This window comes from Notolabrus celidotus, chromosome 18 (assembly GCF_009762535.1).
Source record: "Notolabrus celidotus isolate fNotCel1 chromosome 18, fNotCel1.pri, whole genome shotgun sequence".
Lineage (NCBI taxonomy): Eukaryota > Metazoa > Chordata > Actinopteri > Labriformes > Labridae > Notolabrus > Notolabrus celidotus.
The window spans coordinates 24,615,340-24,629,858 of NC_048289.1; the positions used below are offsets into that span (position 1 = coordinate 24,615,340).

The following is a 14,519-nucleotide window of genomic DNA, read 5'->3' on the forward strand; positions in this document are numbered from 1 at the left end:
TGTTCCAAGAATCAGGAGCACTATAGGAAAAGGCAGATTTTTCAAATACAGAATGGACTCTGGGGACCTTTAGTGTAAAACAGACATTTAAATGAGTTGGGTAGGGAACATATCTTGTGATGTGTCCTTTGAAAAATACATTTTGATCCCAAGGGATATGCTTGAATAAAGGCTCTGTAAATTGAAAATAATCTGCTGTAGTTTTTTCTTCAGTTGCTCTCTTCAGAAAAATAAAATTGATGCACCTGTTGTTACATCATATTGAACTTAAAACAATGCAAATGGCCTATACCTCACGTGCATTATTTTTTTTAATAATATATTTTTATTAGGTTTTTCTGCTAAAGACTATACATCAATCAAAATGTGAATGTTACCCAATTATATATATTTACAAACAAGAACACATCATACATAGACTAACAATAGAGTCCAATGTGTTTTGAAATAATTTTAATAATAATAATAATAATAATAACAATAATAATAATAATAATAATAATAATAATAATAATAATAATTATTATTATTATTATTATTTTTAATATCTTAAAAATAACAAAACTGGGAGGACTCGTGAATTAGAAAGAAGATATGATACATAAAATAAATAAATAAAAATAAAAGACAATTAAAATAAATAAATATATATAGAAATGAAATAAAAAATAAATACAAATAAAATACAATAAAAAATATTTCTAACAAACCAAATCTTGAAATGAATTTTTACAACTGGGCCTATGAACCTCGCATGTATTTTAAGTTGAAATATGCTTAAACACTGACTGATTGTGAATTAATAGATAAATACCAGACTGTAAATAAAAGATAAATACCAATACAACAATGTTCTCTTTTTACAGTGTTCAGCATCCTACATTTCCCAGAATGCAATTCGACAACAAAACTTACTGCATAGAGGGATTCAACGGTAATTACGTACCAAAGTCAGTTGAGAGGTAATTGTTGGGAACTTTATCGAAGAAGTTGTTCCTATATGTCCAGAAAACATTCATATCATCCAGTTTTTTCAATAACGACGTTGGTAAAAAAGACGGACTTAAAGGTAAGGTCTGACATCTTCTACACAAACATGCTGTGTTTGCTGTTAGCGAAGAAAGGTGTGTTAGGTGAGCACAATTGTGAATTATCAATTTTTTATCAAATTTGTTGTCTTTGGGTATCATTTTATTGATTTAAAAACACTTTATATTTATTCTGATGAAAATAGTCAGTTCAACTCAAAATGTTGCAACCATGGGACAAGTTCAAGCCTTTTTCAGCTTACCTAGCTTATTACTCACGTTAAAGGGAACATTCTTTAAACGACACAAGTTTTACTTCCTGTCTTTAAACACAACAGTGTCCCATACCGTGTTTTGTTATACCTTTGTGTCATACTCCTCTTCAATTTTACCTTTCCTGCCACCTTTAGTCTGCCAGAGTCTGCATCCCTAGCAACGGTACGTTCTTCATACCAATAACAGACCGTTGCTATGGAATATTGACCGATCATAATCAAGTATTTAACACAGACTGTAGAAAATGATGGTTAACACCTGTACAAACAGTGCATTAGTAAAGGCCTAATGTCTACTTCAGATGTATACCACAAAGTAAACATTTGTTCAGAGTTCAGTCTAAATACTTTCTGCTTTGTAAATACAAAGATTTCAAATTTCATGTCTCTGATTTAGGGATGTCAATTTCAAGTATTCACCGTGATCGATTTTTGGAAGTATTAACAATCAATAATTGATCAATCATTAAAAAAAAGTATATACGTTTTCCACGTTTTCTCCTTCACGGGCTCGAGCGGGTGGAAAAACAGACTGGTGCCGAGTTGGTTCGCGAGTTGAACCAGCTTCGAACCAGCATGAGTACCACCCTGGAACTAAAACCAGGTTTGCGTTGGTTGAAAAGGCGGGAGAGTTGTTGCTGCTCTGGAACCTGTTTTCCTGTCTGGAAGCTGGTTCTTTCACAGTCGAAACACAAAAAACTGGTTCTCAATTGAGCACAAGCTCCGAATTGGCACTGAAACCGCCTCGGTGGAAAGGGGTACAGAGACCTGTTGCACAGCCACATCCCCTAGCTGAGCGTCATCTTAAGCCAGCTGATTCACATCCAAACATGAATTTTTTTTTTTTATTACTTGGATTTTATTTCCATTTTTTCAATTTAAGCACAAATAAAAGACAAAGGAAACACAAAAAACAAAAACAAATACAAAACAAAAACATCAACATTATTGCCAGACTTGTAATATAACACAGTTCCCAAAAAGTTCCACAGTCATAGGTTTTGTAAAGTAAAATGGAGGTTAATAATGTTTTCAACAGTAAGAAGATGAGCAGCCGCCACACACATCCTCTATTCCAAAAAATAGTGTCCAGATCATAGACTGTAAAAAATATGGACGTAGTATCCGTGACGTCACCCATCTGTTCCTGAGAGCTGTTTTGAAGCAAATCGACGGCAGCAGCCATATTGGTAATGCGGAACTCAACTAGGCAGAGTGTGACGTAGTGTTATTTGGGCAAAACTCATAATCTTAATATCTTCTTAACCGTCACGTTAGAAAAAAATTCACCCCCCGTACAGTGTGTGCCATTAGAGAGATTAGCGTTGCAGGGCCAAGCCGTTTTTTGAACCAGGCTGTAAACATGTTTATTAATGCTGCAAAGATCGTCTTTTTCCCATTCATATCTATGTGGTTTCCGATGTTTCTGCAGCCAGCCTCAAGCAGATTTTCGATGTATTGCAGTTTATATCACTTCCGCATTGGCTTCATCGCTTGAGACCGGAGTTTGCCGCTTGGTCCAGATCCAAACGTGATTTAAACGTAAGACACCTCCCTGATAGATTCACGAAATATGAGACTACATGATGGTTGTTCCACGTGATAGAAAATCAATCAATCAATCAATCAATCAATCAATCAATCAATCAATCAATCAATCAATCAATCAATCAATCAACCAATCTTTATTTGTATAGCGCCAAATCACAACAAACGTTATCTCAAGACACTTTTACAAACAGAGCAGGTCTAGACCATACTATATGTTAAAGTATTAACAAAGACCCAACATCAAGACAGGGAAAGACTCAGTCTGATCTCATCTTAATCCACCATGAGCATTGCACCTCACAGTGTTTAGCTAGTTACAGCAGCGAGGAGAAACTTCCTTTTAACAGGCAGAAACCTTGAACAGAACCAGACTCATGTTAGCCATCTGCGTCAACCAAGTTGGGGTTGGAAAGAGGGATAGAGGAGAATAAGAGAGAGATGGAGCGATGATAGTGATGAGACGAGTAGTAGTCATCGTAGGACAGCAGCAGGACGTCTACGGTGGTGGAGTACGTTCTTAACAATCAATTGGACGTCATGAGAAGTAGTTTTCTGAACATACAGTATCACATAAAATACAATTGAAATAACTGAATGGAGCTGAGGTTAACGTGTAAAATTGGTGTAAATCCCCTTTAATAGACAAATTTGTTTCAGCATTATCAAGTTCATTGTAATGTTTGCAGTGTCTTGTTGGTTATGCTGCTGGCTTGTGTGTCTCCCTGTCAGTGGTCCAAGGTAAACGTGGTGTTTGTCTGGTTATTGACTTTGCAGAAATGTATTCACACTGATAAACACTGGACAGAGCCGTGGGGGCTCCGAGTGGAAAAACAATAATATTAATGGGATTTATTTTGAAACAGGGAGGGGGAGAGAGAGGGAGAGAGAGAGGGAGAGAGGGAGGAATACAGTGAGGTGATTTAAGGAAAAGAAGGCAGGATATGTGACAAGATGAAGGTGAATTATACCGAGAAAATGGGAGTGAAAGAGGGCTGGAATGAGGAGGAGAAGGAGGGGTCGCTCTGAAGTGAGTGAGTGAGAGGGAGGAGAGGGAGAGGAGGGGAGGCAGGCTAAATCCTCACACCATTATTATCAGAACGCACTTGCAGTCCCTCCTGTGATGGAGTGAGAGGAGATAGAAAGAGATAAAGAAAAGATGGAGTTAAAGAGGAAATGGAAAGCAGGATTACTGGTGTGACAGAGCGGTGAGGGAGAGAGAGAGATAGAGAGAGAGAGAAGGAGAGAAACTGGAAAAAGGAGAAATCAGTGCAACAGGATGAGGACCTGCTAGTGCACAGCCTGCCCGACCCCGCAGACCTGCCATCTGTCCCGCTGTGTTTCTGACGCTCTTACCATCAACAAACATCTGGATCACTTGCATCCATATGGGAAAGGGGGACGTAAGGGGGGCGAAAAAACCCAAATCTTCCTCCTAATTCATCTCTCTTCTTCACACAGGAGCTGCATTATCATCATCCTCATCACCAGGGGGATCTCCTCCTGCGGAGTACCTTCATCACTGGAAACTGGACTAAAAGGGGGAAAAGTTTTTGCTCCGAACATGCCAAAACGTGTGTGAGATTTCTCAACTTCCCATGGATCTGTTGTGTCTCTCGCCCCTGAGCAGGAGGAGGGAAAAGGAGGCAGAGGAGGTGGAGGAGCGGGGGAGAAAGGAGGAGACGGCGGGGAAGCGTCACAGCCGCCACCGCCGTCACCACCACCACCACCACCGCTGCTGCTGCTGCTGAAGCTCAAGTGTTACCGGCGTTTTCTGCTCCTCCGCTGAAGAGGCATTTTATCACTCTTCTCATCCTCCTCCCTCCCTCTGTCTTTCGCTCCTCTCCTCATTCTAGCAGCAGGGAGCCGGAGGGAAACAGACAGAGAGCTAAACACACACACACACACAAACACACATATTCACACACCGGCTGGATGCTCATATTCTGTCACCCTCTTTTTCTCCCCTCTCCTCTTCGCTCCCTTTTTGATGTCCTGTCTTCACCTCCTGGACCACTTGCACATTTTGGCGCCTTGACAAACGCAGAAGAAGAGAAAAAGAGAAAGTGAGGAGTTTGGATTTTTTTGGGGGGGGAGAGATCACATATGCTCGCTGTCACGTCGTGAAGTCCTCCAGGGGAGTGTGCAGACATCCAAAAGCTTCCAAACACAGAGAGAGAGAGAGAGCGAGCAAGCTAGAGAGAGAGAGAGTCAGTGATAACTCGCACACACTCGCTCGCACACAGAGACTAGGTCTAAATGCACACTCCTACAGGTGCTGCGAGGGGAGAGAGGCAAGTGAAAAGCAGGTAAAAAAGGAAAAAAAAGACATTTGGAGGAAGGATGGAACAGCAGGAGTTCAAGTTGGATGACGGCAGAAAGCACAGGTAAGTCCACAGCACGCACACACTCTCTCACACTCCTTTTTTTTTTGTCACTTAATCTGTTAGGAATTATGTAAAAGTGAGTGCGACAGATTTGGAGAAAGAGACAGAATAGATACGAGAATAAGAAGCTCAGGGGAAATGTGAGTGAAGACACACGCAGTATGAGAGCAGTCATTCCTTCAATTTTCATAAGTGAAGAGTTTCCTCGAGAGAAAGATCCCATCTGCTGCTGCTGCTGCTGACACAAACAGAGCAGCCAGTTGTTTCTAAAACAGGAACCTCTGTAACAGGACATATTAGCATTTCTCACTGTGAGTGTGTGCACTGTGTGTGTGTATGTGTGTGTGTATACCTGCATGCACCCTGACACATTCACTTATGGATTATGGATGTCATACTTGACTGTTTTACTGTGGTATCAGTTATCTGGTAATGCTCATTGATTCGTCCCATAAGCTGAATGCAGCGCCTCTCATTTTTCACCATAAGTGACATGAGCTTTCTGCTCCACTTTACATAGATCAGTTTACAGCTGCGCGTACTGCACATTCTTTCAGGGGCACAATTCAGTTACATTGATCAGGAGGTTCTCAATATAAGGCCTGGGGCCCCTCAAAGGGTCCTGTGATTAAACTAAGAGGTCTCAAGCAGATTCAAGGAATAAAATTAGACTTCAAACTGCTGCTACTAATGAATGTCATGATGCAACATTATGTACTAGATTTTAGCTTCCCAGTTTACAGTGCGTTGGTATTCAGCATGAGGTTTGCTGCCCAAAAATGAGCCTAGAGATAAAAGCAGAAGGTCTCAAACTTAGTTGCGGAGTATTGGAGGAAAAATCACTGAACACATTTGATTTGAAACGTAGCTATCATAATCGTCTGTTTGTCGTAGTAAGTTGAGTTTTTTCTATGCTGTGAAGTTATCTGAACTCAAGTGAAGTACCGGTGTTTTTTTAACCTCTTAAATACTGCTGCTGCTTTTTACAAATACAATGTTAAAGCATTGATTTTCACATCAATATTCACATCCTGTGGGTTTCAGTCTGGGGTTGGGGGATCAAATGATGGAGTGATAAAGCTCAGAGGAAAAGAAGATGACAAAATAATAATTAATAAAATTCCCACACAAAATGATCTTTCATTTTTTGCCTTCCTCAGTTTAAATAGGTAGAGGCATATTATATGTTAAGCTATCTACTCCAGTGTACCACACTACAACCTCACATGGATTTACTCTCTTTGTTTCTTTCTTTCTCTTTTTCCTAACTTTGTAAATTCTTTCTTTCAAAATTTGTTTTATTTCTTTTTTTCTGTGTAGGTTTCTTTTTAAGCTCTTTTGCTTTCTTTTTTGTCTTTCTTTCCTTCTTTCTTCTTTCCGTTTTTTCTCTCTCTCTCTCTCTCCTCTCTCTCTCTCTCTCTCTCTCTCTCTTGTCTTTCTTTCCTTCTTTCATTTTTTTCTCACTCTTCACTCTATTTTCCAGATCTTTTTTCTGTCTTTCATTATTTCTCTCTTTTTGTATTTTTTTTCTTTTCTTCTTCGGCCTTATTTTCTTTCTTTTGGTCTTTTTTTCTGTATCTCTTTTGTCATCTATATCTGTCTTTTTCTTTCTGTATTTCCTCATTTCTTTGTTTTGTTTGCTCTTTTTTTGTGTAAGTTTCTCATTTTTAGCTCTCTCTCATTCTTCTTTGTCTTTCTTTCCTTCTTTCTTTTTTCTTTTACTTTTCATTCTATTTGCCCTATCTTTTTTCATTCTTCTATTGTTTCTCTCTTTTTCTTACTCTTCTTCTGTATCTCTTTCTTTGGATTTTTCTTTCTTTCTTTCCTCCTTTCTTGGTTTTGTTTGCTCTTTTTTCTTGCCTTTGTTTGTCTCTGTCTTGTCAAAGTATATTCTTTCCCTCATGCTCTTTCTTTCTTTCTTTCTTTCTTTCTTTCTTTCTTTCTTTCTTTCTTTCTTTCTTTCTTTCTTTCTTTCTTTCTTTCTTTCTTTAACATGTTCAGGCTGTTTAGAACTTCACTACAACAAGTTTTTTGTCAAAGCGTCTCATGAAAATGTTGTAAATCCTGAAGAAAGAGGAGCATGTGTGAATGCATACTTCCATCTATGTTTCTGCAGAGGTTACATATCAGTCTTAAAGGTGTGGTGGTAGATAGCTTGTCGTAGAGGTTTTGATGGCTATACGTTTGATTGGCAGGGGGCCAAGCTCGTGTAGAAATGGCCCCTTCCTGTCAACGTCACTCATCTCCGCTGCTACGTTCAGCCCGCAACGATTTCCTGTAAAGCTGTCAAATCTTTATGTGTGAGAGCGGGAGCCCACAGAGAGACCGGGTGGCAACTGTTGGTGGTTAAAACCCTAATTATGATAAATTTATGAGGCACACGTCATGTGATATGTTTCATAATAAGCTGAGGGGTTAAACATGACACGCTCATTTATTTATATCCAGAGTTTAATTTGTATGTTTATAAGCAGCATGCATGAGTCTGTGAGAACTGCATGTGCAACACTCACAAATTGTCTTTTTAAAATTCATTCAAAAGGCAGAAAGGGGGAGGGATGGAGGGAGAAAGAAGAGGAAAGGAGGGGGGAAGCAGTGAAGCTGATTGACAGAGCGGCTGCTCCTGGTTTAGAATTTGTGGGTTGTTTGTTTGTTTTTATAAACAAAATGTTGATGTACTAGATGACCTCAGGGAAGTGTGATGGAAGAGTTCCATTGGTTGTAGTCTCATTAATCTTAAGTGTGACTACAGTCTGTGTAGTTGCCCCCATGATCAAAGCCTGTAGTGGTTTCTTGCAGGACAGTTTGAGGTAAAAGGTTTCCTAACGTTAAAAGTTTCTTAAATGGAAAAATGTCCTTCAGTGGCTGAGTTGATGTTGTGTTGATGTTAAATGAGAAACATAGAGTGTATAAATAATGGACGTAGTATCTTTGACGTCACCCATCTGTTCCTGAAGCGCTGTTTTGAAGCCAATCGTCGATGGGAGCCATATTGGAAATGCTGAACTCAACCTAACTGCTGTCGAGCCAGTGTGAGGTAAAGAGGCGGGCTTTGAGCCTCCTCGCCAACAGCTACAGTGTTCCCGGCTGTCAGTCAAGTCAGTCATGCTCTTGATTGGGCAAAACTCTAAATTTTAATATCTTCTGAACCGTTGCGTTATAAAAAAATTGACCCCCCGTACAGTGTGTGTCGATCAAGCGGCAACCTCCGGTCTAAAAATATGAGTCCAATGCAGAAGTGCTAAAAACTTCTTATCTGATGAAGATATTGAATCTTAAAACTCCCTCTGTGTTTCAGCAACTGTGTAAACTCCACAAACACTGTTACGTTCAGCTGAAGGTCTTCAGTTTACAGGGTCACTTTTAAAACAGTAAGAGACGCATTTGTGATGGGCTGAGAGAAGACTACTGTTACAAGCTGCTAAATCAAGGGAATCACAGCTTCTTCTTTTTTGTTTAAAATACACACACATACAAAAATGATAGAACTCATGAAAGAGAGAGAAATCAAGTGAATCACAGACGTGTGTGATGTTCCTGTGGACGACGGGCGGAATAAAAACACTGCGGTTAATCTACCAATCAGACCCGTTCAGCATTGCAGGCCCTGTCCCCAAAAAGCCCTGGGACCTTTGAAAAGTACTACCCCCCCTAGCAGGGGCTTTTTAGGGGGGAGATTATCTACCCTTGGACTACTTTTTTGCCCTGGGTCCGTCGGTCGAAACGCACGTAGTACCAGGGTAAAGTCCCTAGTTCCGGGGTAAAGTTCCTCTGGTCGAAAAACGCCTATATGCTACTTCATGTAAGTAGGTCACTTTCTTTATGTATTATTTTCCAAATCATGACCTTTTTGAATCCTGACCATGTAGTTTTGATGTCAAAACAAAGCTAACTTAAGACCATTGAGCGGCCTCGATCATATGTTCTTTAACACACATCTTAAAGGCTGGGGATAGCTCAGTGGTAGCTTGTTGTCTCTCCATTGGAAGGTCCAGAAAGACCAATTGGTACCAATTTAATGGTGGAAAAAAGTGCTTGTAGGATTTGAGACGGACATGCTGCAAACACAGGTGTTCTGCTGGACACAGAAACTGTAAAATATATCTAATAAGCATTTTTTGATCAGTACGTATTTATCCCCTTTCATAACATTGTTTGGAACAGTTTAAATCGGATATTGTTCTCATATCATGCAGGCCTACCAGATGCTGCATAATTATTTCTGCTTACTTGCCCAAGGAGCATTGTTCATGCTGATGCATCAGAAGTGCTTATTGAAGTTGCTTTATTATATGAGTTTTGAGTGGGAGCTTTTATGCATCATCAGACAGAACGGTCTTCTACATATAACTTCAACGCTCACACACATCCGCCAAACATTTGATGGAATATGTGCCAATCAAGGAGCTCTGATTTGACTGAACTGGTTCAGTGGTTGAGTCTCTGGTTTCCTTGTTTCTTTCTTTTTCACTGTGTGTTGCGCTGATTAGCAACAGTTTGCTCAGTGCTGCCACCTGTGGCTTGAGGCTGTAATATTAGAACAGGTGGTCCCAAACTTTCAGCCTATGACCCCAAAAAATAGTGATGCCAGAGACTGTTGACCCCTACTTTAGGAACTGCCGTGCACATGCACTAATAGGTCTATCTAGAAATGGACATTCAAACAACAGAAAAGACTACATCAACCAAACAACCATAATATTACTTTATAGTAATTAATAAACGGCAAGAAGAAGAATACAAGTCTCCTCTGTGTTTAGACAGTAGCACTGAGTGGACAGGGCAACCAAGCGGCAACCTTCAGTCTATAAAGCCAAAGCTATACCCCCACTTTGGGAACCAAAGAACATAAGAAACAAGAGGCAACCTCTGGTCTTAAAATATGAAGCCCATACGGGAGTGTTATAAACTGCAGTTCATAGAGCGTCCACTTGAGGCTGGCTGCAGAAACACCGGAAACCACATTCACACCCATTCAAAAAAGACGATCTTTACAGCAATAATAAACATGTTTACAGTCTGGTTCAAAAAACGGTTTAGGTCTGATAAGCTAATTTCTCTATCAGCACACACTGCACGGGGGTGAATTTTTTGATAACGTATGAGCATGCCTGACTTGATTGACAGGTTGGCACTCTGTAGCTGTTAGCGATAAGGCTAAAGGCCTGTCTTTTTACCACAGAGTGTATAAATAATGGACGTAGTATCTGTGACATCACCCCATCTGTTCCTGAGCGCAGTTTTGAAGCCAATCGGCGGCGGCAGCCATATTGGAAATGCTGGACTCAACCTAACTTCTGTCGAGCTAGTGAGAGGTAAAGAGGCGGGCTTTGAGCCTCCTCGCCTACAGCCACAGTGTTCCCGGCTATCAATCAAGTCCGTCAGGTCCTTAAATGGGCAAAACTGGTAATCGTCTTTTTTGAATTGATGTGTATGTGGTTTCCGGTGTTTCTGCAGCCAGCCTCAAGTGGACACTCAATGAATTGCAGTTTATAACACTTTCACATGGACTTCATATTTGGGGACTGGAGGTTGCAGCTTGCTCTTTACCTCACAGTACCTCGGATGAAGCTAGGTTGGGTTCAGCTTTTCCAATATGGTACCCTTTCAGGAACAGATTGGAGACATCACGGACACTACGTCCTTTTTTTCATACAGTCTATGTATTGAACATTTTCTATATTTATTAAATGTGAAAACTGAGTCAGTACATTTGCTTAAGCGCTATACTGGACAATGTTAAAGCACCATATTTATACTTAAGTTACTTTTCAGCTAAAGGCAAACTTTGAGCATTTGACTCCATTCATAATTTACTTAGCAGACTCGGATGAATGATACACAATGCAGTCAATAATAATTATGATGTATTATAAAAGGTTAAGGCAATATTGTATGAAGTCCCAGGGGAAATTTAATAGCTACCCAGTTACAAAGTAATTAAGATTTGCTCCATCAGCTGCAAAATCAACACAATGCTTTCATTAACGTCCTGATCGTAACCCAATAGAAACATATACATGATTGTGAAATGGGCCATTCTGTTAAGGGACCTCCTACTGTTGTTACTTTGAGTATAGGTTTGTCATCAGAGTACTGTTAAAGAGAGTAAGGTCATTTGTACACCACTGACTTTATCTTCCAGTCATCAAAGCACTTCAAAGGCAAAAAATCAAGCATTTCCACTATCAGTTAGAAATAGTTAAATATCAGTATCCTGAAATAAAGTAATTGCTGCAGAATAAATTTTCATACTGTAATTTCTTGGACTGAATATCAAGTCTGCATAAATGAGGCTCTAGAGGATCCTGATGTTTTATACAGCTGTCAGAGCGCTGTGCCTGCAGTATGTTGATGAGAGGAGGGCCGTCTACTACATTAATACTGGCCCACTAATTCAGGCTCCCTAATTAATGCAATCAAATCAGTTTCAAAGGTGCAGCAAAAAAAACAAAAAAAAAAACAAGGTTGGAGGCAGACATGTTGATAATTCTCTGGTGATGATGCTCATCCCATCAACTAGATCCTCTCTGCTCATTTCCTCTCCACCCCCTGGGGACTCAGTGTAGCGACTCTGGCATATCTGAGCTAAGTAGCTAAATGACTGAAAGTTCCCCTCTGTACATACGCTGTGTTTCCCAGGAGGTTTGAGGAACTTAACCAAGGGAGAGGTTTGAGCATCAGCTGAACATGTGGTCCAACAAGTTTTCTCCAAGTACACAAAACGATATTGTTTATCCTGGGAACATATGCAGTTTCAGTCTCGTTTATTATTAGACACCTTAAGAATACATGCAAGAAAGATAGAGTTTTTAGGTTGTTGTATTTGATAAACAATCAGAGGCTAAGAGGCTGAAATTACTGAGTTTCTTGAGAAAATGTTCAAGAAATAAGACAGTTTTACAGCAGCAAAAAATGCAATGAAACAGATCTGAGGCCTGTTCAGCAAAAAATAACATTTTGTCTTTAAACCTTTACAAATGATCTAATCCAATTCAGCTTTATTTTTATAGCACCTTTCATGCATACAAGCACACAGCCCAAAGTGTTTCACAGAAGAGTTACAGCGATCAATAAATAGTTACAGAGTAAGGCAAGAAAGATGAAAATAAAATGTGTTAAACAAAATAAAATCAAGAAAGAAAAATCGAAAAAAAAGAAAACAATGGAGTAAACTTAAATCCGTGAAAAGTATTTATAATAATAATAATAATACAAAATAATAATAATAATAATAATAAGTGCTTGCCAAATAAGTAAATACAAAATTAAATCACAATAAAACAAAATCTATTGTTAAAACCAATGATTAAAATGTAGACCAGTTACTCCAAATGAAAAGTGATATTAAAAAGATCTTTAGTTTAAAAACCACAGATTTAGACAAACTATGATAACTCCAAAAATGAGTGCTGTGAGTAGTGTTGGGTTAGCTTGGCAGTGTCTGAACCGTCAGCCAGCTCATGTTAATTTTTAGCTGACAGGTAGCATTCAGCTTTCACCAAAGTCACGCCAGGTGAACCATGCCTACGGTTGGTTACTATTTCATCAAGTTCATTGATTTCAAATCCTGGTTCTGGGTCTGGGTCTAGTTCTGCTTATCCAATCCAGCTTGTAGTGATTTTTGCTCCCTGATTTCATTATTATTGGAGAGTAAAAATCAAACAAATATTTCAAGAACAACAATTAACCTGCCTTTATTACTGGGACGATGTGGCTCTCAAATATGCACTGTCAGCTGTGACAATGAATTTTCTTTTTCCTTCATATATTGAATTCATCAATCAATCTTTATTTGTATAGCGCCAAATCACAACAAACGTTATATCAAGACGCTTTTACAAACAAAGCAGGTTTAGACCGTACTCTATGTTAAATTATTAACAAAGACCCAACATCAAGACAGAATAAGATCTAGTCCCATCTTACATGCAGGACTCAATCTGATCTCATCTTAATCCACCATGAGCAGAGCACTTTGTAGCAAGTTACAGTGGAAAGGAAAAACTTCCTTTAACAGGCAGAAGCCTCGAGGAGGACCAGACTCATGTTAGACAGATATCTGCTTCGAAAAATGAACATTACTCTTTCTTAAGAGGATAGATCAACAAGAAAAATGACACCCTGTGCACTTAAGGTACTCATCGTAGGAATCAGGGGTGGAGAGGTGCTCTCTGATCTCGTATGTAACGAAGATATATTTGAGATGTTTGTAGACATGATTTGTTTATCTCAATATAAATGTGAACATGAGCTCAGATTCCAGTACAGTCTTATGTTTATATTTGTCCAAATTGATGTACAGAAAGAGTTAATACAACACAAGCAAGGAGGGAACGACATAAATAAGTCCCAGTAGGAAGGTTTCACTAAACCAGCATGCACTCCACACTCACTTGATCCACGCTCATTATAATTTGGAGGAAAAAAAAGCACACACAATCGGATTTGAGGATGATAAGTTCATATGTTATCCTTTTAATCTCTCTGTGTCTTCCACAATCATCTGCTGTCATTTATTTGAAGATAAGTTGACAGTCAGCTGATTGTTGTTTTCGGCGGCTTCGTGTTTGTGTGTGATTGAAATTCAGATGCTTCACACTGTTGTCAAACCCTTTCTCTGTTCTCATCCTTTTCTCAGTCCTAATCACGCTGTGTTATGTTGCTGCTAATCTGGAGCAGACATACTCACCCTCTCGAATTCTCTACCACCACCCCCACCACACACACACACACACTTAAACACACACGCACACACACACACGGGCATACTCACTGCTAATCTGAAGCCTTATTATCTTGCCCTTTTCCAGAGATTACCCTGTAAAATGAACACTTGACCTGCTCTCCAGTCAGCATTCGTCCACTCTGCCCTTGTTGTTGCCCTTGCAGTCATCCCATTGTCTCCAAAAGTTAACATTTCCCTCTACCATTCTCTTGATATAACATTTTACTCATATTTCAACTTCCCCAAATACAAATTACAGGCCACTTTGCAAGTGTTTAAACCATTGAGTGCATACAAAGATGGACAACATGTCTTTCTACAAAGATGAAGCCAAAATACTGCCTGTGACAGACCAACATATCGAACATTTGGTGCCAAAGTCTGCACTGTACAAAATCGCTGGGTTTGTTACATCTTCTCTCACCGTTCCTCCTCTGCTAATCTGTGCATACAGCACCCAAGGAACCACAACGGAGCCTTCAGGCATGGCATTATAGGGGTGTAATGGTATTGTCAATTATGCAATATCGTCAGAACAAGTGTTTCAATACCG

At 39.5% G+C, this 14,519-nt stretch overlaps 1 protein-coding gene across 1 annotated transcript in view; it reads left to right on the forward strand.

The window, feature by feature from the left end:
• Nucleotides 1-895: 895 nt before the first annotated feature.
• Nucleotides 896-14,519, forward strand: part of LOC117830433 (glutamate receptor ionotropic, NMDA 2C-like) — an 87,221-nt gene continuing 73,597 nt past the window's right edge. Inside the window, exons 1-2 of the mRNA XM_034708546.1 lie at nucleotides 896-1,069; nucleotides 4,313-5,238. The gene's annotated coding sequence lies outside the window, so the exon portion shown is untranslated. The remainder of the gene's footprint in view (nucleotides 1,070-4,312; nucleotides 5,239-14,519) is intronic.